The 21345-nt window shown below is 39.7% G+C and overlaps 1 protein-coding gene across 3 annotated transcripts in view; it reads right to left on the bottom strand.

Annotated features, from left to right (window-relative positions):
• LOC141265316 (probable G-protein coupled receptor 141) overlaps positions 1–21000 on the bottom strand; it is a 115025-nt gene extending 94025 nt beyond the window's left edge. The window contains exons 1-2 of one of the 3 annotated variants that reach the window (XR_012320075.1): positions 20835–20996; positions 19513–19669 (exon numbers count right to left, since the gene is read on the bottom strand). The gene's annotated coding sequence lies outside the window, so the exon portion shown is untranslated. Of the gene's footprint in view, positions 1–19512; positions 19670–20834 lie in introns of all 3 variants that reach the window. The other 2 variants (XM_073678251.1, XM_073678252.1) reach the window with 2 other exon arrangements.
• Positions 21001–21345: the final 345 nt, after the last annotated feature.

The following is a 21345-nucleotide window of genomic DNA, read 5'->3' as shown; positions in this document are numbered from 1 at the left end:
CACCCTGTGCGTTATCACACCCGTCGTCCTCAGAGCCAACCTGTTCCTGCCCTGACAAAAAACTAAAGTTGTCGCTCCAATCAGGTATTTGAGTCTTATCATCGTCTTCCTCATTGTCTCCACCAACAGGAGTTACAGTTTGGGAATGAGGGTCTACATTATGGTCAGAACCTTCTGCGTCTGGTCCTGGATCCGACTCATAAAGATTCTGGGCATCAGTGCAGATCATTTCCTCGTCTGGATTCACAGAAGCGCTGGAGTCGACCTCTGATTCCCAGGCTATAGTATGAGTAAACAGCTCTGCAGACTCAACCATCTGTTCTACCTCATACTCAGACGGGCAGCTGGAGATTTGGGAGCTGTGAGGAAGCAAGTGCGATTTGGGTGACCCCTTTGAGGACTGGAGTATTTGTGATGTTGAAGTTGATGTGGAGGAGAGCCCACTTAAAGGAGCACTTGATATCCGTTGAAGCACCTGCTGTTTTTGTGCCTCATCTGGAATTTGTAGCGATTGGCGTGGCCGTAAGAAAGGGATCTTATCACATTGTCCGCTAAAAGAAGTAGACATTTTAGTTTGGCTGGAAGATGGTCTTTCTTCTGCACCTACCCCACGGACACAACCTTTTTTCCCCTTCCCAACACGCCTATTCCCCTTTCCACCAGCAGCAGGCCTTTTTCCACTCATTTTGGTGGTTAACTAATTCACAACTCTGGAGTTGTTTGCACAAAAAAACAATGGATGGTAACCGAGCAGAGCTGAGTGGCCAAACTGTGGTATTAGGCCAAAACTATTGGCTGGGTTAGATGCAGAAAAAAATTATTTTTAATTTGCAACCTGATGGAGGTCAGTATAGATGGACTAATAGACCAAGTCCCACACACCGCTAGAAGCCCAAATATTTTTTCAGAGCTAGATGCAGAAAATTTTTTTATTCAATTTGCAACCTGATGGAGGTCAGTATAGATGGACTAATAGACCAAGTCCCACACACTGCTAGAAGCCCAAATATTTTTTCAGAGCTAGATGCAGAAAAAAATTATTTTTAATTTGCAACCTGATGGAGGTTAGTATAGATGGACTAATAGACCAAGTCCCACACACCGCTAGAAGCCCAAATATTTTTTCAGAGCTAGATGCAGAAAAAAATTATTTTTAATTTGCAACCTGATGGAGGTCAGTATAGATGGACTAATAGACCAAGTCCCACACACCGCTAGAAGCCCAAATATTTTTTCAGAGCTAGATGCAGAAAAAAATTATTTTTAATTTGCAACCTGATGGAGGTCAGTATAGATGGACTAATAGACCAAGTCCCACACACCGCTAGAAGCCCAAATATTTTTTCAGAGCTAGATGCAGAAAAAAATTATATTCAATTTGCAACCTGCTGGAGGTCAGTATAGAAGGACTAATAGAACAAGTCCCACACACTGCTAGAAGCCCAAATATTTTTTCAGAGCTAAATGAAGAAAAAAATTATTTTTAATTTGCAACCTGATGGAGGTCAGTATAGATGGACTAATAGACCAAGTCCCACACACTGCTAGAAGCCCAAATATTTTTTCAGAGCTAGATGCAGAAAAAAATTATTTTTAATTTGCAACCTGATGGAGGTCAGTATAGATGGACTAATAGACCAAGTCCCACACACTGCTAGAAGCCCAAATATTTTTTCAGAGCTAGATGCAGAAAAAAATTATTTTTAATTTGCAACCTGATGGAGGTCAGTATAGATGGACTAATAGACCAAGTCCCACACACCGCTAGAAGCCCAAATATTTTTTCAGAGCTAGATGCAGAAAAAAATTATATTCAATTTGCAACCTGCTGGACGTCAGTATAGAAGGACTAATAGAACAAGTCCCACACACTGCTAGAAGCCCAAATATTTTTTCAGAGCTAAATGAAGAAAAAAATTATTTTTAATTTGCAACCTGATGGAGGTCAGTATAGATGGACTAATAGACCAAGTCCCACACACTGCTAGAAGCCCAAATATTTTTTCAGAGCTAGATGCAGAAAAAAATTATTTTTAATTTGCAACCTGATGGAGGTCAGTATAGATGGACTAATAGACCAAGTCCCACACACCGCTAGAAGCCCAAATATTTTTTCAGAGCTAGATGCAGAAAATTTTTTTATTCAATTTGCAACCTGATGGAGGTCAGTATAGATGGACTAATAGACCAAGTCCCACACACTGCTAGAAGCCCAAATATTTTTTCAGAGCTAGATGCAGAAAAAAATTATTTTTCATTTGCAACCTGATGGAGGTCAGTATAGATGGACTAATAGACCAAGTCCCACACACTGCTAGAAGCCCAAATATTTTTTCAGAGCTAGATGCAGAAAAAAATTATTTTTCATTTGCAACCTGATGGAGGTCAGTATAGATGGACTAATAGACCAAGTCCCACACACTGCTAGAAGCCCAAATATTTTTTCAGAGCTAGATGCAGAAAAAAATTATTTTTAATTTGCAACCTGATGGAGGTCAGTATAGATGGACTAATAGAACAAGTCCCACACGCTGCTAGAAGCCCAAATATTTTTTCAGAGATAAATGAAGAAAAAAATTATTTTTAATTTGCAACCTGATGGAGGTCAGTATAGATGGACTAATAGACCAAGTCCCACACACTGCTAGAAGCCCAAATATTTTTTCAGAGCTAGATGCAGAAAAAAATTATTTTTAATTTGCAACCTGATGGAGGTCAGTATAGATGGACTAATAGACCAAGTCCCACACACCGCTAGAAGCCCAAATATTTTTTCAGAGCTAGATGCAGAAAAAAATTATATTCAATTTGCAACCTGCTGGAGGTCAGTATAGAAGGACTAATAGAACAAGTCCCACACACTGCTAGAAGCCCAAATATTTTTTCAGAGCTAAATGAAGAAAAAAATTATTTTTAATTTGCAACCTGATGGAGGTCAGTATAGATGGACTAATAGACCAAGTCCCACACACTGCTAGAAGCCCAAATATTTTTTCAGAGCTAGATGCAGAAAAAAATTATATTCAGTTTGCAACCTGATGGAGGTCAGTATAGATGGACTAATAGAATGATGCTATGCCCAAAAGATTTTACTTCACTAGGTGCAGTAAAAAAATTGGTATTCTATACACAGGTGGTATATCTTGCAACACAGATAGGCTACTCCACTGACTAACACACTCTGCAATAGGCCAAAAAGGATTAGCTTTGCTAGATTCAGCCAAATGCTGTGAAAAAAACTTGCACAGCACTGGCACAGACCTGCCTGGCAAAAACTGATAGGAACTGATGTAACCTAGTCCTGAAAAGGACTCCAATTACAATTAGTCTTTACTCCCACAATCTATCTATTTAAGAGCACAGACCTGCCTGATAAAAGTCGTAGGAAATGCTGTAACCTAGTCCTTAAAAGGACTGCAATCACAACTATTCCCTACTCCCAAGCTATCTGTATATTTGTGCGAAAATTGGCTTGAAATTAACAAGGTATAGCGCACACAGCAACAGCGGTGCCGTCTAACACGCAGCTGCAGCAGTGAGAAAATGGTGGCGACGGGGAAAATGGCTTGGTCTTATAGGGCAAGGACATGTGACATACACTGCCAATCACACATGCCCTTGCTTGTGTGAAAAAAAGCACTTCGCTCCGTGTGTGCGCTGCTGATAGGCTGACAGATTGCACCTCCCCACTGCAAATGCGGGAAAGAGAAAAAAAAATGTAGATCTTCATTGTTCCTGCAGAGATCCATCCCCTGCCCCTCCCCCCGCCCCGCTGTACACTCAAACTGCGTATTAACATTAATTTTCATCATTACTGAGAAAAAATCCAGTTATGATTTTGGTGCACGAACAGTTATCGAACATAACCTCGAACAGCCGAATTTTTCTCAAATTGTTCGTGTTCGCCGACCGGCTCGAACACCGCCCAAAACAGCTCGAATTTGAGATTGGCGAACAGTTCGAGTAGGACAACGCTCATCTCTAATTATAACCCAGGATACGATCCTCTGCCACGTTCTGATCAGTGGAGAAAAGGTACCAAAAGCTCAATGGTGTTGCTGTTCTTTATGGCCCTCAGTTGGAAAGTCACTTCCACCCAGCCTATGAAAGGGATTTCGGTCTGATTGACAGCTTTGCTGTGGAGTTCTTTTAGCGACCGAAGGCAGGTATGCGGCAGTTAGCGCCTTCTCTATTCTTCATTTAAAAGGCTCGCTTGGGCTCCTGTGTCCCCCAATGCTTTATACAGTGCTAGCTAGATGGACCAGGAGTCCATCTAGCTGATGAACTGCTGGACAGACAGAGTATATATATATACTGGGCTGCCCATCAGGAAAGCTGGTTTGAGTCATGTGAGCATTGGATCTAGTCACACATGAAAGATAATAAGCTAATTAAAAGCACAGAAGGAGAAAGAAAAAAAAAACACCGTGCAAAATTGGATATTTAAACATTCCAGAAAAAGAAAAAACTATTTTCCAAAAGAATATATATATATATGGAAACATAGAAAAAATCAAAACATACAAATATATGAAGTAGAAAAAAAGTTCACTTAGGTATAATGATACATAATCTCCCGACGTGCATTGAGACCATTAGGATATCGCGAATCAAGAGAATAGATCCAGGATGCTTCTCTGGTAAGAAGATGTCGTCTGCGATCACCCCCTCTTTGCGTGTGCTTGAGCCGTTCAATACCAATCACTTGTAAAGCACGGGTGTTTCTCTGATGTCGTTCAATAAAATGTTTAGAAGCATGTGAAACATTCTGATTACTACTACAAAGAGAAAAAATGTCAGTCAAATGTTCAGAAATACGGTCTTTCAATCTCCTGGTGGTACATCCCACATAGATCAATTTGCACTCCTTACATAATATAATGTAAACCACTCCTGTAGTATTACAATTAATATACATCTTAATAAAGAATGATTTGGTGTAAGAGGAGTTGTAAAACTCTTTTACAGGAATCATGTGGTTGCACGTATGGCATTTAGCCTGACCGCAACCATAAAATCCCTGAAAATTGAGCCATGTGGCCTTTTTTTTAACTGAAGAAAAAAGAGATGGAGACAACATATTGCCAATGGTTTTCCCTCTGCGTGCTACAACTGAACACCCTGAATTTAATATCTCAGATAAAACCGAGTCTTCAAATAGAATAGGTAAGTGTTATTAAAAAATTGATTTAATCATTGAAAATTCGGTGCTGTATTGTAGGGATAGAACCAATTTATTTTTCTGTATCATGCTATTCTGATCATGACAGACAAAATTGTGTCTGTCTTTTTTCTGCGATGTTCTATTCCTGTTGTTATATGTGTTGATATCGGAGTTATTCTCACTGACAATATGTTGAGCCCTATTCAAAATCCATTTTGGATAACCACGTCGGATAAAATTGGTTTAAGAACGAGATAATTCACCAGCTAATATTTGTGCATTATTACAATTTCTAGCTATGCGTGTAAATTCACCCTCTGGCACAGCTTTAATTGTGTGAAGTGGGTGACTGCTGCTAGCATGCAGCATGGTATTGCCAGAAAGAGGTTTACAATGGGTATTAGTGGCAATGTTTTTGTTTGAAATGCCACACAAATTTAGATCCAAAAATGAAATATTGTTTTTTTGATGCTGATATGTAAAGGTAAGGTTGCAATGATTAATATTCAAAAAATCTATGAACCCAGGTATGTCAGAAGCATCGCCGGACCATATGAAAAGTTGGTCATCGATGTATCTGCCATACCAGTAAATATGTCCCATAAAAGGATTGTTGTCACAATATAAATAACTCTCCTCACAATAAGCCATAACTAAATTTGCCAACGAAGATGAATACTTTGCACCCATAGAGACACCCCTGATTTGGATGTAAAATTGGCCATTGAAGGAGAAGTAGTTGCATTTCATTAAATAATCAACAACCTGTATAACAAAATTGCAAAGGTCTGGTGAATATTTACTATATTTACTCAAATGAAAAGATAACGCCTCCAGAGCAATTTCTGATGGAATAGATGTATATAAAGCAACAATATCACAGGAGATCCAACAAAAGTTCTCCTGCCACACTATATCAGATAACTGCTCCAGAACATCACCTGTGTCCTGCAGAAAACCGGGTGTCCTCTGTGATAGAGGCTGTAACAGGGAGTCCACCCACTCGCCCAGTCTCTCAGAGACTGAGCCGATACCCGAAATGATGGGTCACATCCTGAAAGCCAGTTTCTTCTTACATTTATATTGTTTCTACTACGTGAGACCACACGTTACCAGGCTTTCCTGCACCAGGAGCATGTGAGAACCAGGTGAGCTGAATTTATTTTATTTTTTATCTTGCATTTAGTCATTTTTTCGTGCTCACGGAAATCTCATTTTCTCTTGAACCAGCAGGTTCTTGATTTAACATTGACAACAATTTTTTTTTATGTGGGGATTTCTTTTGGTTTCTTCACAGCTCCATTTCAAAAAACCAAAATTTTTAAAAACAAAAGTAATCATCAATTTTTTTCATTATTTATTGGTGCAGTTTTTTCCGAACAAATAAATGGCGTACTCTCATGCTGAACGATCCAGAAAAGCTGAGAGTGTTTTTTCTTCTGATCCCATGAAAACACCCGTCTCAAATGACATGACTTTGTTATTCAAACAGCTTGAGAGGCTAATGCTTAATGAGATGAAGGTGTGGTGGGATCAAACTACTCTTACAAATTATTTGCAAAAAAATATGATCCCGAGAGGCCTTAGAATAAAAAAGATTCCGACCACTATTTATTCAGAAAACTTTGTTAATGATTGGAATCAAATACTGATGGATTGTTCCATGAACTTGATTAGACTTATTGTCAAACATGAGGATTCTAAGCTAAATAGCTTACGAATTGAAGTATCTAATATTCATGCCTTCTTGGAACAACATAAAGATAAACCAGACTATCAGGATTTCAATAAACGTATTGATTCAATGGTGGAGAAAACGGAATCTACTATCATGATGAAGAAAAAAGACAAATTCCTCAGGGACAGCAATGATTATGCCTCACACCAAGTGTATGAATGGGGCAGATGGTCTCGTACCCCCCCTCACCTAAATCAATCTTAAAAAGAAGAACTAACTATAATTCTACGCCAACAGATTTACATGTTTCATTTAGTTCTTCAGATCAGGAATCAAAGGATGATACTAATACCAATATGGAAAATGGGAGTAATCCATCATATTACCGTAAAGCAAAAGCTTCCAAATATGCAAAAAACGCAAAAGGAAAGGTGGCAACAAACACAATATATTCTGCGGGCATGTCAACTCGTTACAAGCAACGACCATAAATAAATACACCTCAAATGTTCTTAATTTGTCCAAACAGATATTGACTAAAGATCAGGATGAAGTTCTATCACTAGGTTTTTTTTTTGTACCAGACAGACATTTTGACCTTTTTTCTACTCTCATTGACCTCAATAAATTCATACGTAATGTGACTATAAAAAAACATTTTTTTTTCAGAATCTGAATCACAAATTGACGTTTCTACTCCCTCAATAAAGAATGAATATAGACTTTTAAAATTTGAAGAACAAAAGGCATTGTTACAATTGTAGGATTCACAAGACCAATTATCATCACCTGCTGAAATAATATCGCAAGCGACGTCTTTTGCAACTAAGAATCCATTTTTTTACCCTCTTCAAGCTCGCGTTGATTGTATGGACCGTTTTCAGGAAACCATGGAATGTGAACTTAGGATCCTGGCACACAGTGATCGCACAAATCATAAAAAACATAATCTGTCCAAGAATCAACAAAAAGCTTTGCAAGAATTGTGAGATATGGACCATATAGTGACACGCATGGCTGATAAAGGTGGTCTGGTGGTCGTTTTGGACTCTGATGTGTATAGATCCCAAATTCTAACACTATTAAGTGATTCTATCACCTATAAGAAACTGCAGTATGATCCAGTTAAAAATATTGCCACAAAAATTAATAATATCCTGCAGGATGGTTTGTCTTTGGGTATTCTAACTCAAACTCAATGTGATTATATGCAGGTGGATTTTCCTGTTACCCCCATTATGCATGCTCTGCCCAAGGTGCACAAGGGGATCACTCTTCCACCTATGTGACCCATCATTTCGGGTATCGGCTCAGTCTCTGAGAGACTGGGCGAGTGGGTGGACTCCCTATTACAACCTCTATCACAAAGGACACCCGGTTTTCTGCAGGACACAGGTGATGTTCTGGAGCAGTTATCTGATATAGTGTGGCAGGAGAACTTTTGTTGGATCTCCTGTGATATTGTTGCTTTATATACATCTATTCCATCAGAAATTGCTCTGGAGGCGTTATCTTTTCATTTGAGTAAATATAGTAAATATTCACCAGACCTTTGCAATTTTGTTATACAGGTTGTTGATTATTTAATGAAATGCAACTACTTCTCCTTTGATGGCCAATTTTACATCCAAATCAGGGGTGTCTCTATGGGTGCAAAGTATTCATCTTCGTTGGCAAATTTAGTTATGGCTTATTGTGAGGAGAGTTATTTATATTGTTACAACAATCCTTTTTTGGGACATATTTACTGGTATGGCAGATACATCGATGATCAACTTTTCATATGGTCCGGCGATGCTTCTGACATACCTGGGTTCATAGATTTTTTGAATATTAATCATTGCAACCTTACCTTTACATATCAGCATCAAAAAAACAATATTTCATTTTTGGATCTAAATTTGTGTGGCATTTCAAACAAAAACATTGCCACTAATACCCATTGTAAACCTCTTTCTGGTAATACCATTCTGCATGCTAGCAGCAGTCACCCACTTTACACAATTAAAGCTGTGCCAGAGGGTGAATTTACACGCATAGCTAGAAATTGTAATAATGCACAAATATTAGCTGGTGAATTATCTCGTTCTTAAACCAATTTTATCCGACGTGGTTATCCAAAATGGATTTTGAATAGGGCTCAACATATTGTCAGTGAGAATAACTCCGATATCAACACATATAACAACAGGAATAGAACATCGCAGAAAAAAGACAGACACAATTTTGTCTGTCATGATCGGAATAGCATGATACAGAAAAATAAATTGGTTCTATCCCTACAATACAGCACCGAATTTTCAATGATTAAATCAATTTTTTACAAACATTTACCTATTCTATTTGAAGACCCGGTTTTATCTGAGATATTAAATTCAGGGTGTTCAGTTGTAGCACGCAGAGGGAAAACCATTGGCAATATGTTGTCTCCATCTCTTTTTTCTTCAGTTAAAAAAAAGGCCACATGGCTCAATTTTCAGGGATTTTATGGTTGCGGTCAGGCTAAATGCCATACGTGCAACCACATGATTCCTGTAAAAGAGTTTTCCAACTCCTCTTACACCAAATCATTCTTTATTAACCACTTCGCACCAGAGCCTGATTTTGCCTTCGTGACCGTGCCAATTTTTTCAATTCTGACCACTGTCACTTTATGAAGTAATTACTCTGGAACGCTTAAATGTATTCCCCTGATTCTGAGAATATTTTTTCGTGACATATTGTACTTCATGATACTGGTAAAATTTCTTCGATATAACTTACGTTTATTTGTGAAAAAATCGGAAATTTGGCAAAAATTTTGAACATTTTGCAATTTTCTAACTTTGAATTTTCATGCCCTTAAATCAGAGAGATGTGTCACACAAAATAGATAATAAATAACATTTCCCACATGTCTACTTTACATCAGCACAATTTTGGAACCAAAATTTTTTTTTGTTAGGGAGCTATAAGGGTTAAAAGTTGACCAGCGATTTCTCATTTTTCCAACAAAATTTACAAAACATTTTTTTAGGGACCACATCACATTTGAAGTCACTTTGAGGGGTCTTTATGACAGAAAATACCAAAAAGTGACACCATTCTAAAAACTGCACCCTTCAGGGTGCTCAAAACCACATTCAAGAACTTTATTAACCCTTCAGGTGCTTCACAGGAATTTTTGGAATGTGGAAGAAAAAAATTAACATTTAATTTTTTTCACAAAAATGTTACTTTAGACCCAATTTTTTCTATTTTCACAGGGGTAACTGGAAAAAATGGACCCCAAATTTTTTTGTGCAATTTCTCTTGAGCGTGCTGATACCCCATATGTGAGGGAAAACCACTGTTTGGGCGCACTGCAGGGTTCGGAAGGGAAGGAGTGCCATTAGACTTTTTGAATATAAAATTTGTCTGAATAATTAGCAGACGCCATGTTGCGTTTGGAGAGCTCCTGAAGTGCCTAAACAGTGGAAACCCCCCACAAGTGACACCATTTTGGAAACTAGACCCCTTAGGGAACTTATCTAGATGTGTGGTGAGCACCTTGAACCCCAAGGTGCTTCACAGAAGTTTATAATATTGAGCTGTAAAAATAAAATTTTCACATTTTTCCCACAAAAACATTTTTCATCCCTTAATTTTGCATTATCATAAGGGTAATAGGAAAAATTGCACCATGAAATTTGTTGTGCAATTTCTCCTGAACACTCTGATACCCCATATGTGGAGGCAAACCACTGTTTGGGCGCACGGCAGGGTTTGAAAGGGAAGGAGCGCCATTTGACTTTTTGAATGTAAAATTTGTCTGAATAATTAGCGGACGCCATGTTGCGTTTGGAGAGCTTCTGAAGTGCCTAAACAGTGGAAACCCCCACAAGTGACAACATTTTGGAAACTAGACCCCTTAGGGAACTTATCTAGATGTGTGGTGAGCACCTTGAACCCCAAGGTGCTTCACAGAAGATTATAATATTGAGCTGTAAAAATAAAATTTTCTAATTTTTCCCACAAAACCGTTTTTCATCCCTTAATTTTGCATTATAATATGGGTAATAGGATAAATTGCACCTTGAAATTTGTTGTGCAATTTCTCCTGAGTACGCTGATACCCCATATGTGGGGGAAAACCACTGCTTTGGTGTACGGCAGGGTTCGGAAGAGAAAGGAGCGCTATGTTGGCTGGGATAGGTGGCAGACACCATGTCACATTTGAAGAGTCGCTGACATGCCGAAACAGCAGAAACCCCCACAAGTGACCCCATTTTGTAAACTACACCTCTCAAGGAATTCATCTAGGGAAGTAGTGAGTATTTTTTAATTTTTAAATTTATACCATTGGGCAGTGAAAAAAGCATAATTATATTTTTACCACAAAAAAATGTTTTACCCTCAGATTTTACATTTTCACACAGGGCAATGGGTAAAAATGGTGCCGAAATGTGTCACACAATTTCTTCTAAAAGTGGCAATACCCCATATGTGGCTGTATCGTACCGCTCAGCCATACGGCGAGATCTGGGGGGGACGGAGTGCTATTTGACAATTGGAGAACAAATTATTGTAGAATAGGCATTTGGATTTGGGAGCACAAAATTTTCTGAATTTCTTTTGGGGGGCAAGGGCCATTTCGCTTTTCCAGAGCCTTTCTGCTACCAGTAACTTGGAAGTACCTTATATTTTTAACAGATGACAGACCTGAGCGGGGACTAGCTTTTTTTGAGGACTGAGTTGAAGCTTTTATTGGGAACATTTTATGTAACATTTATCCGGCGCTCTAGGCTGAGCACTTACATCGGGGTTTCCATCTAAATTTCCAAGTGATATAATTCAGATGAAACCCCTGCGGGATCCATTCACTGTAATGAGGCAGCAGAGTTACTCTGGACTCCATCTGGCCTCTGTTTAGCGGTGTCCTTTTTTTCAGAAGTGCACAAAACTGTGGCCAACCGCACTTTTATGCACGCCTAAAACAAATGACACCGTGGGATCCCATGCTAGACGGCGTCCACAGTGGTCTATATCTGCCTCATTACAGGGAATCTTCCGTCATGGGTTCTGGCTGAATCAAGTATTTCAGAGATTTACACGGAAACTCTGGTGTAAGTGCTCAGCGCAGAGCGCAGGATAAATGTGAGCAGAGCCTTACTGCGATCTTTCGGAGACATAATAAACAAATCAGTAGCAGGTGAAGAATTGGTTTTATTTATTTTTACACCGTTCCTAGTGTGATATAACTGATTAGATTACTTTATTCTTCGGGTCGGTGCGATTACAGAGATACCAGATTTATATCGGGTTTTTATGACTGACAGCTGTCACACACTAAAAGACGCTTTGTTTTGCAAAATCTAGTTTTTGCATCACCATATTCTGAGAGATATAATTTTTCCATATTTCGGCCGACAGAGTCATGTAATGGCTTGTTTTTTGCGGGACGAGTTGACATTTTTATTGGTACCATTTTTGGGTACGTGACATTTTTTGATCGCTTTCTATTCCGTTTTTTGGGAGGTAAAATTAACAAAAACCAATTCAGGAATTGTTCTTTGAGGTTTTTTTTATGCCGTTCTGCGTGTGGTAAAAGTGATCAGGCAGTGTTATTCTTCGGGTCAGTACATTTACAGCGATACTACGCTTACTGTATATTTTTTATGTTTTGGCGCTTTTACACAATAACACAAATTTATTGAAAAAAATATTTTTTTTGCATTGCTTTATTCTGAGCACTATAACTTTTTTATTTTTCGACTGATGGAGCTGTATGGCGGCTTGTTTTTTGCGGAACAAGATGACGTTTTCAGCGGTACCATTTTTATTTCTATTTTGCATTTTGATCGCATTTTTTTCCACTTTTTGTTTGGCGATATGATGAAAAAGCATATTTTTTTGCTCCGTTTTTTATTTATTTTTATTACGGTGTGCACAGAAGGAGTTAATTAGTGTGACAGTTTTATAGCTCGGGTTGTTTTGGACGCGGTGATACCAAATATGTGTTCTTTTTTTGGTTTTGTAAAAATATACGGATTTATTGCTTTAATATTTTATTTATTTATTTTTATTTATTTTGTGATTTTTTTTAACAGTTTAAAAACTTTTTTTTTTACTTTTTTTCTACATTTTTACTTAGTCCCTGTATGGGACATTAATTTTTATTTTTCTGATCACTGATCTCATGTAATGTAATAGACATATATTACATTACATTACATGAGATCTTCCCTGTTTCAGTCAGAGTCTCCTGTCTGGCTCAGCTTGCAGGCTGAGCCAGACAGGACACCATATATGGCAGAGCTGGAGGCGGTCATGTGACCTCCAGCTGCCATAGCAACCCCAGGTCCTGGAAGGAATCTGAGGTCTTCGGAGGTAAGTAAGACGACCCCCTCTCCTCCTGCTGTCTCCTATATGCCGCGATCACTATAGATCGCAGCATATAGAAGACAGCAAAGGGTTAACATCATTGGGACCTGATCCAATCAGGTCCCGATGATGTTCCCTGTCAGAGCTAACGCTCTGCACCAGAATCGCAGCGCTTGCAGGACCCTGGGGGTCCTGAGCGCTGCGAGACCACCCACCGTTTTTAAACGTCCGCGCTGCACAGAGCCCAGGCAGCGCGGACGTTTATGTATAGTGGGCGGTCGGGAACCGGTTAAGATGTATATTAATTGTAATACTACAGGAGTGGTTTACATTATATTATGTAAGGAGTGCAAATTGATCTATGTGGGATGTACCACCAGGAGATTGAAAGACCGTATTTCTGAACACCTGACTGATATTTTTTCTCTTTGTAGTAGTAATCGGAATGTTTCACATGCTTCTAAACATTTTATTGAACGACATCAGAGAAACACCCGTGCTTTACAAGTGATTGGTATTGAACGGCTCAAGCACACGCAAAGAGGGGGTGGTCGCAGACGACATCTTCTTACCAGAGAAGCATCCTGGATCTATTCTCTTGATTCGCGATATCCTAATGGTCTCAATGCACGTCGGGAGATTATGTATCATTATACCTAAGTGAACTTTTTTTCTACTTCATATATTTGTATGTTTTGATTTTTTGTATGTTTCCATATATATATATATTCTTTTGGAAAATAGTTTTTTCTTTTTCTGGAATGTTTAAATATCCAATTTTGCACGGTGTTTTTTATTCTTTCTTTCTCCTTCTGTGCTTTTAATTAGCTTATTATCTTTCATGTGTGACTAGATCCAATGCTCACATGACTCAAACCTGCTTTCCTGATGGACAGCCCAGTATATATTTACTCTGTCTGTCCAGCAATTCATCAGCTTTGACAAAGAGCATAGTATCATGTTCGAAACGCGCAGCTGGATTCTATGATGTGATTTATCCATTGAATTTTTATCTCATTACCTGAACTGATCTGAACTACTTTTCTATCACTAAAAAAAAAAAAAAAAAATTGGGGGGGAAATTTTTATATTCCTGGAAGCCAGTTTCTTCTTACATTTATATTGTTTCTACTACGTGAGACCACACGTTACCAGGCTTCCCTGCACCAGGAGCATGTGAGAACCAGGTGAGTTGAATTTATTTTATTTTTTATAGTCCATCTAGCTGGCACCGTATAAAGCACCTCTCACCAATTAGACCGATGAGACTCTCTTTACTGACTGAGGAATCCTCCTCCCAGGAGTACATCATTTGACCTCCGCACTGGTCATTAAGTAACTGATGCCCCTGTCTCTCTTGCAGCTGTTGTAGACGGGAACACACTTGGGGATCGTACTGACACAGCCTTTTTACCTCATGCGCCGTTCTGGGCTTTAGTGAGGTTTGGATTTGCTTCTGGGGCCTCCTCCGTGTTGCGGTTACCAGTCGCCCCGCACTGGCAACCTCCTGTCTTTTAACCCAAACGACCGCGACCATCGGCATTCCTTGGCATAATGTCCTTCCTCACCACATCTTAGAAAGTGGACACACACCGTATTCTGATTTGATGAACCGCATGCTTCACAAGCCGGGTATCTTCAGTTTGGGAACCCACTCCTGGTTCTGAGGGGTACAGGTTCTGGCCTGGAACGAATCAACTTCTTCACCTCAATCAACTCGGCTCGCAGTTCTCCTATTACTTCCTCCCAGTCAGCGCTGGCGGTCCTCTCTTTTGTTGGTGATTTAAGGTTCCCTCTCGGAGGTGGCACTGGAGGGTCTCCATGATGATCTTCGGACTGGCCACTGGGGGTCTCCAACTTCAGCTGACTCATTTTGGTGATTTTAGGAGCAAAGCCATTCTTTAACTTCTGTTCACTCTCTGACTCCAAACTAGCTGCCTCATTCATTTTTCAATTAGGACTTTGTCCAGAATGCCAGGATCTTCCAGGTACTGTTTCAGCTGCAACTTGATGTCTTTGCTGATTAACCCTGCTCCCAATGATATCAAAAACTTCTTCTGGACTAGTCCAGCATCAACTTTCCCTTCCACTTCTACATCTCTGGATGCAAACAACAGTCTATCCTTCAGTTCAATTGCTCTGAACAAGAAACTTTGGGGTGATTCATTATTTTTCTGTGAGAGTTTAATGAGTCGGTTTAACAATTCTGAAGTACGCTCTTCTTTACAGTGCCCTTTTAAAATTATCTTCAGCTGTTGCAAGGTCAATTGACTCTTCATTTCTAGCATACTACGGAGGTTCAGTCCTGGGCTGATTGCTTTCACCATCCCCTCAATGATCTCATCTGGTTGATAGCCTTTATATAAGCCTGCATCGATCTGGTGCAACAAGTTCATATAAGACAATTTCACTTTGTGTTCACACTCTCCAATCTGTCCCAGGATCTTGAATTCTTTCTTTATGGTGATTTGTGGTGTTAGAGAGGACTGTCTCCCTGATTTATCTAACCCGAGCAGGTTAAAGGTCCTGTCTGAGTCTATTACCCCTTCAGAGGTTTTGTTCGATTCTTGCAGGGCTGTTGTTAGGGCTTTGAATTGTTCTTTCAATTCCTGTAGTTCTGTCTGCGGACCAAGATTTTGGTAATTGGTGCCGCCCCTCCATCCTCCAACTTCAACTTCGTTAGAAACTGTGTTAGCTCCTGGAGGAATGTCCCCATGACGTCTTCAGCTTCTTTCTCCCCCAGCCCCTCCATTTTTGCATTAATAGCAGCTAACAGTTGACTGCGGTTGTGTGCTTTAGAAATCTGTTCTTCTGACATCTTTATATGTTCTGCTACTGTTCTCAATTCTTCTCAGCTTAACTGAAGAAGCAGCTCACTAATTCTGTCCATTTGTATTTCCACATCCATTGCTGCTATTGAGTTTTCTTTAGGGCTGGTCCCCTTTAACTGGTGTAGCAGAGTTGAATTGAGGTGCTGTGCTGATGTGTTTTTCCAGACACTTTTTGTCTTCTCCTGCTTAATTCCCATCAGGAGTCCCCGTACGGGCCACCAATGTTACACGTATGCCGCCTAATTTCAGATAGGGGCAAGACTAGTTACATAAATTCGTTGGAATCCTGGGGGAACCGTTACTCAGGGCCACCATAGGCTGCAGCTTCTCTCAGGCACACGATAGATTCAATTGCTGACCAGACACATTTGACAAGAGTCCTCAGAAATGGTAGAACAGTAACATTTAATGAGGCACAACCAGTGCAATTTAAGTGTCTCTTTGGGCAATAGGCTCCGGTAACAACAGTACAATCTCCTTCGCAGCACAGTAGTACACAGTCTATCCAGTAGCACAGTACAGCACAGTTTTAATGCATACAGAACCACAGGCTTTTCCTTCACAAGGACTCAATAGTACACAGCATCTTTTATCCTGCATGGAGATGGAGGGGGGGTCTGATGAGGGAGATGATCCCTATGACAGGATTCCTTCCAGTCCATATCTTTTTGCCCGATAATACTCAGCACTGTTAGCTCAGGGAGTCTATCTGACCTGTTTTTAGCTTCCCTCCTGACCTAAATTCTGCTCCCTTGCCTTCTGTGAGATGCAGATCATACACCACCTTTCTCTTTGGCTCTAGCCAAACAGTAAACAACTTCCCCACAATCCCCCTGGGGCTCTGCTAAAACACTCCCTGTCTCCTGTGACTGAGTTAACCTCTCTAGTTGCTGGATGCTTCTGGAGCACAACACTTCCTGTCTCCTGTGCTTGTGTTTCTTCTAATAGTTTCTGGATGCTTTTGAAGCAACAGCACTACTTCTGCATGTCACATATAGGTCTTTTTATTTTAACCAGGGTCAAACATTCAGAAGTAGTGGACAACCCCTTTAAGATACTGGTGGAGACTGAAGGAAGAGACTGGGAACATTACCTCATTCATCTTTTGTTTGCATACACAGAGATGCCCAAAGCCTCAACATGCTTCTACCCCTTCAAACTCACTTATGGGAGAAGGGTCAGGAGGCCTTTTAATTTGATTAAGGACAGTTGGGAAGGTAACCTTGAAACTCCAGGAGTGTCTGTGGTGGAATATATACTCAGACTTAGGTCACGGCCCCATTATCAGTATTTGGTCAGTATTCGGTCAGTATTTTTTCTCAGGACTGGGAGACAAAACCAGGTGAGGAACAATCAGAGAAAAGGTATAATAGAAACAAGTGCACCAATTCAGCATTTATCACCCACTCCTGGTTTTGTCTTCCACTCCTGAGAAAAAATACTAACCGAATACTGATCAAATACTGATAGGGGGCCATGGTCTTAGGGAGAGAATGCAGAAATTGAGCAACTGGCTCATGAGAATGTGACCCAGACCCAAACCAACCAGAAGCTCTGGTATGACCATAATGCCAGACTGAGGGTCTATGCAGTAGGGCAGAAGGTTTGGGTGTTGGTTCCTATGTTGCAGAACAAGTTACAGGCTGCATGTGAGGAACCGTACACTATATATAAGCATTTAAATTATGCTATGTTGTGCCCCTGTATGAATATACAAAGAGTTAAAAATTGTTCATGTCAATATGATGAAAGCATATAATGACAGGGAGGAGTGTTTCTAACCCAACTACAGTATGCCTGAGGAGGGGGAAGGTGACCTGTTATTGGACTTGGTGGCCTGGTGGCTGGGACTAAGTTCACAGACACCAAAGTTTTACACTGAGCTATCGGACAGTCAAAGGCCAGGAGTAGTGGTGTGCTTGGGAAATGGCAAGTAAGCCAATCTCCCATGCATCATCAAGAAGGGGGAAGTGTAAGGGAAATTATGACATCTGTCAAATAACATTAGGTTAGCTTTGTCGCCAGGCTGGACATTTCCTATTAACTATAAGGAGGAGGTGGTTGGAATAAACATGGTATTTAATATGCAAGGTGCCCGTCCCTAATTTGTCCACAATCCAATACAGACTGCAATTTCAATATTACAATCTAGGCCATCCTTGAAACTTGAACCCAGGACCAGGGACATAAAAGATGGGTTACACAATGGGAAGGTGTTTGCATATGGGGGACAGCTTCAGTTGGATGTGATCCATAAACCCTTTTTTCTAACCTCAAGGAAACAGAAGAATAACGCAAGACGGAAACATTTAGGTATTTTTGTTGGTTCTCCATTTTTATTTTATCACTGTTTTGCTTATTTCTGTGTCTCTATATTTTATACCTTTTCTTGTAAGCACTGTACTTTTTATATTAATGTTTAAAACTTTAATAAGTTTGGTATCCGTATGCTCTAAAATATCCATAGCTTTTCAGAGAGTCTGTGTTTTTTTAACTTTCGGACAGTAGTATAAATTTTGGGGATTCATCACCAAGTGTGCGTGATGAGTGGAGGCAGTGTTGTATATCCAAAGTGTGTGGATTGTGTCAGGGAGTGATTTATGCTCAATTTTCAGCTTATAACAGAGCTTGAGTGCAAGATGAGTGAGAGGAGATAAGCTACAACCAGTCACGTAGTGACTAGGGACTGTGGGCACCTACCCAATCCCTCAAACTAGGGGTGACCTAGTTTATCCCTGTCCCCCCAGATTAGTCTTGAAGGTGAAAATCCCGGGGTCACATACCTTGCTATGCTCCTATATTAACGCTTATTTGTTCTCTCCCCCACCCGGGGAGGTGTGTGGCCAAAGTGTATAGGATAACACTAACCAGACAAACAAGAGAAGATGGACAGGGATAAATTAAAACTACAATCATACAAAATACACTCACCAATCAATAGAGTGGAACACGGAGAAGGTATAGGAAGTTGAAACCAAATAGCAGAGGATAAGGATGAACACACAAACAAACTCCACATAACAATCTTCTGAACAACTCTCCAAATGTCTACTCCAAACACAAACTTCACTTCAAACTCTTTAACCAGGCAGTAAGAACTATCACTGGCAATTGCCAAGTGCCAGTGGCAAGAATATACTGTAAAGCAGAGGGGAGTGGCCAACACTGAACAGCTGAGACAATCCAGTCCAGGTTGGAGAGCTCCAGGAGATCAACTGAACTGATAAACCCTTGCACTGCCAGCAAGGAAAAAAACCTACACTGTTTCATAAGATGGTGAAGCAGTTCTAATTAGTGCAGGAGTTTGTGAAACCAGATGCCGCAATTTTCTGGCCCCTTTCTGTCACGGTATCCCTGTGACATAACCCTTGTAGTTGCAACCCACATCACGTGCTGAGAAGTATATGCGTGACACTGATCACTAACCAAAAGTACTGTACTAAGACTGATATTTGAACCATACACTGAACATTTAATGGAAGATATCAGTGACTTACCGGTGAAGCTCACTCTGATCATAGTCATTCACTTTTCCTTTTCTTTCCCATTTGGCCCAGACCACCATGACCTCTTCTTCCATCCATAACTTATCTCTGCAAAATGTAAGACACAGGTTTCATTGGCTTTTCCAGCGCCTTCCTCATATTTTCAGCTCTACAAAAACCATAAAGAGAAACCACAGTGTTATAACCAGTGCCCTAGACAGTAATATGGCCCACTTTTTGCTCTGCGCAATAATAGTACACTCCGTTTGTGCCCTACATAGTAACAGTGTCTACTTTGTGCCCCTACGCAGTAATAATGCCCTCTCTGTACCACCACATAGTAATAACCCCTGTGCCTTCTTATAGTAATAGCCCCATCTCCTCTCTTTGTATCTTCTTAAAGTAATAATGGGAATGTGAGAAAACCACTAAACAAGGTATATACTCTCAGTGTCAAAAGACCACTACCCATTAACTTTCTCCTTATCATAGGATATCTGCAATGTGTACACGGACTCTCCCCACATCTTCATTGTCCAATGGTTCTAAATATGTGTATAATAGCATTCATTACTACAGATCATCAAAAATTGTACAATTAAAGTACACCTATGGTTCGTATGAGTGGAGATCTTGTGCCCTTTGAGGCCATGCAGAGAACTATGTGATGCTTTTGAGGTTACCTTCAAAATCTCCATTTTAAATTGGTTATTTTTTATCAACATTCATCACTCATTAACAGAATAAGTGCTAGTTAGTGTTTTTTTATGTTTCTGATAAAAAAAGTCACGAGGAATCATGTCTTGGGAATTTGGGCTTCGAATTATTGTGACCCTGGCAACACCTGTGCAGTGTAGTATGGAGACTGAGAGGACATTTTCTTACAAATACTGCTCTTGGAAGGTGTTCTTTTTGGGTGCAAAGGTGCAAAGACAAGAAGACAGGCTGCACAAACTCTGCTAAATTAGACTTGTAGCTTTTGGTGTTTTGGGAGAAAGAATCACAAGCAGCCTTATTCTCAGTGTGCACAAAAGCCAAAGTTTCTCATCTCTGTTTCAATCGCTACCACTTTAACTAGATGCTTTAAATAAGTATAATTTATTTGACAAGTTATAAATATTCATACAACTGAATATTTTGTGTTGGTCTACAATATGGTAATGTGGTCTACAACCATAATTGTTAGACTTACAGTTAAGATAATACAAATATAATTTGGATACACCAACCAGTGTTGCTGTCATTATGTACATTTTCCAAAAAATAGTGTAATCTTCTCAGCAATATATGTAAAAGGTTAACATTCATACCAGTATCATGTGTTTCTTACTTACCTTTCCAGTGCAGTACAGTGTCTTGAGAATATGCTCACAGTGAATCCTCAGGTCAGTGTTAAACTTCCTGAAGCAATGTGGTAATTGGTAGCAAACCACGCCAGTACACAGATTTGTGCAAACAACAAAGCTTTATTATGAGTACTACCAATGACTACAATGTTGTCTGTATGCCACAGGCAACCGAGAAGCCCTAGGACTGCTAAAGTAGATCTTCATATTGGTAATTCTACGAAACAGCGCTACATGATGCACATTTCCTCATACATGACAAGGACTCCTTCTCGAAAAAGATACAGGTCCCATCGGTGGGACTCACATCCACAATACATTTATGGTATATCAAAGGATATGCAATAAGTATGCAAGATGCGAACATTTATTTTTTATGCTTACTTATATTACGTTATCATATTCTTATCATACAGCGCTTTACAGATATTGTCATCACTGTCCCTATTGGGGCTCACAATCTAATTTCTCTATCAGTATGTCTTTGGAGTGTAAGAGG

This window comes from Phyllobates terribilis, unplaced genomic scaffold, assembly GCF_046119375.1.
Source record: "Phyllobates terribilis strain yellow unplaced genomic scaffold, ASM4611937v1 Scaffold_4__5_contigs__length_816908805, whole genome shotgun sequence".
Classification (NCBI taxonomy): Eukaryota; Metazoa; Chordata; class Amphibia; order Anura; family Dendrobatidae; genus Phyllobates; species Phyllobates terribilis.
This window is presented reverse-complemented; position numbering and strand designations above follow the sequence as displayed.